The sequence below is a fragment of the Mus caroli genome, chromosome 9 (assembly GCF_900094665.2).
Source record: "Mus caroli chromosome 9, CAROLI_EIJ_v1.1, whole genome shotgun sequence".
NCBI lineage: Eukaryota > Metazoa > Chordata > Mammalia > Rodentia > Muridae > Mus > Mus caroli.
The window spans coordinates 76,504,622-76,507,658 of record NC_034578.1 but is presented as its reverse complement, the minus strand read 5'-3'; the positions used below and the strand labels follow the sequence as shown (position 1 = coordinate 76,507,658).

Below are 3,037 nucleotides of genomic sequence, written 5' to 3'. Positions count from 1 at the left end.
CTCTGTGATAATTATGGATGTATAAATTCCCTTTCTGGTGTGTTGACTTACTGTGGTGTTATAGTTCTTTTGTTATATACCCAAGGCTGGCACATCTGGGCCATTTGGCAGTCCTGTTTCTGGTATGCTCATACAAAATTATACTCCCACCAGAAATACACATGGATTCCTCTTTTCCCACCTCCTTCTCAGGATTTGTTATTTGTTCTCTTTATGATGGTGTATTAGTTAGGGTTTGTATTCCTGTACAAAACACCGTGACCAAGAAGCAAGTTGTGGAGGAGAGGGTTTATTCAGCTTACACTTCCACATTGCTATTCATCACCAAAGGAAGTCAGGACAGGAACTCACACAGGGCAGGAACTTGGAGGCAGGAGCTGATGCAGAGGCCATGGAGGGGTGCTGCTTACTGGCTTGCTTCCCCTAGCTTGCTCAGTTTGCTTTATTAAAAGAACTCAGGACTATCAGCCCAGGGATAGCACCACCCACAATGGGCCCTTCCAACTTGATCACTAATTGAGAAAATGCCTTACAGCTGGATCTCATAGAGGCATTTCCTCAAAGCAGTCTCCTTTCCCTGTGATAACTCCAGCTTGTGTTAAGTTGACACACAAAACCATCCAGTAGGGATGGCCTTTTCACCTGAGTAAAATCCAATCTTAGGAAGTTTTAATTTATAGTTTTCCTTGCCTTTTCTTTCTTTTATCATCACAAATAGGACTTTTTATTAGTCACAATTAAAAATCTGGATTTTAAACACTTTCTTGGACTGGTGATTCATATGGTTTTCTACCTTCAACATGGAGCTTTGGGAGTTTTCCCAAATCCAACTTGGGTTTCTTCAGTATTTTAACCTTTTTAATGAAGACATCTTGAAGAAGATAAATGGATTGGCAAGCCTTTTCTATGTCTTTTCCAATGGTGCCTGGAACCAGTTTATTAAGCACTTCCTTCAAGTCTGCACTTCTTCAGGCATGATTTCTGTGATAATCTACCAGATCTGGTGGGCTTGCTGGTACTGTGCACAGGCTGTTTTGCATATCTGGTTGTTGCATTTGTGTGTGTGTGTGTGTGTAACCAACATAGAACAGACAGAGCAAATAATGATCAGCTGTCTTGACATCAACATGAGCTTCAAGCTTCAATCATGGTCTGCCACTTTTGACCTTGAAACACACTTTGTCCCTGGTAAGACCTATGCCATGGAAATTAGTCAGACCATTTTTCCCCTAGCATCCTCAATAACTTGCTTGAATTTTCTAACTTTGCAGACCAGCAAGGCTCACTTCAAACACAAGACCTTTGAGGCTAACAGATGCAATTTTGGCTCCTTGCATCCTTAGGACTAGTGTTTTCCCAACACTTCTAATCTGAACATAGCCAGAGCTTTTACATACCTGTCTTTCTTAGAAAGTGGGTCAACCACTTTCTTCTTGGCTCTCTTCTTGATGCCTTTCATCGGGCTCCTGTTCTTGCTGACCACCATGGTGGTGTTCTGAGAGCCAAAAGCAATGTAATGTTTTCTAATAGCTAACAATGTTGAAAGCTTTTTCAAATATTTATTGGTCATTTTTCTTTCTTCCTTTGGGAACTGCCTGGTCAGTTCATTAACACACTGACAGGATGATTTTGGGCTTTGGTTTTTAAATTTTGAAGTACTCTATAATCCTACACCCAAATCTCCTGTCACATGTATAGGTAAGATGGATGCCCCTCTCCCATTCCCTAGGCAGTTCCTTTATTCTGGCAATTATGTCCTCCTTTCAGAAGTTATACTCTTTTTGTAATCTCCTTTGACAATTCTTGAAATTAATCTCCGTTCTACTGTATTATTTGTTTTCAAAGAATTATCATTTATGCCATGTATTAAAGCATTTTCTCTGCTCTCTTGTAGTAGTTTCAATGAGTTAGACCTTACATTCAGAGCTCTGATTCATTTTGGATTGATTTTCATCTGTTGTGAGAGAGCTACACCTGGATTCGTTTTTCTACATGTTACTCCATTTCTTAGAGGTGACCCTCTCTCCAATGTGCACTTCTGGCAGCTTTATTAAGATTGCTAGAGCCAGAGTACCAGGATGTCTGTTGTGAGATTGCATTTTTTATGTATGGCAGGGAAGCACCACCTGTGAAGTATCAGCAATATGTTTGCCAAAACAACACCCCAAAGAACACCAACTGACAACAGTACTGATGGGGACAATCTCACAAGTTTCCACTCCTAGCTGAAGAACTGCAGGCTGGTGAGAAAGGGAGAACTCATCTTCTCCAGAGATGGGCTTCTGATAGGTTATTCAATCCTCAATGGTTGCATTTATAAATTCACATATACATATATAGAGAAACCACAATAATAATTAAGGAATAAGAGGCCATGAATCTGAGGAGTGGAAAGGACATGAGAGTAGTAGGAGGGAAAAGGGAGGATGATGTAGTACTTATCTACAAAGTTATACAAAATATTTAAGAAACGAGGTAGCTGTGGCTGTGGGGGTTTGTCTCTGGGTCCTCTGTTGTATTATAGTGGTTTTGATGGCTGTTTTGGGATAGTACCATACTGATTTTGTTTGAGGTTGTGTATTGTGATATCTCCAGCACTATTCCTCTGCTTTGACTGTTGGGAGCCTTTTGCTTTCATGTATAAGTTTTGATTGTTTATTATAGTTCTGTAATGAGTAGTATTGGAATTCTTATGAACATTTTATGTAACCTATGGCTTGTTTTTCTTTTTAACCATAGGGCTTTTTTTTTTTTAAACAGTATTTATAGCAATCATGAAAATGGGAAGTTTTCCCATCTTCTAGTGTCTTTCTCACTTTCTTTTTTCAGTGTCTTAAGGTTTTATTGCAGAGGTCTTTCCTTTCCTTAGTAAGGTTTATTCCTAAGGTTATTGTGGTGAATTTAATGGGAAATGTCCCCACAGGCTCACATATGTGAACACTTGGTTTCAGTTGCTGACTTTGGGGAGGTTGTCGGACCTCCACGACGTACAGACTTACTGGAGGAAGTACATCAATGGGAAAGTCTTTGAGTGAGC

The 3,037-nt window shown here is 39.8% G+C and overlaps 1 pseudogene; it reads right to left on the bottom strand.

The window, feature by feature from the left end:
- Window positions 1-752: 752 nt before the first annotated feature.
- On the bottom strand, window positions 753-1,486 carry LOC110302377 (annotated as a pseudogene).
- Between the last annotated feature and the right edge of the window lie 1,551 nt (window positions 1,487-3,037).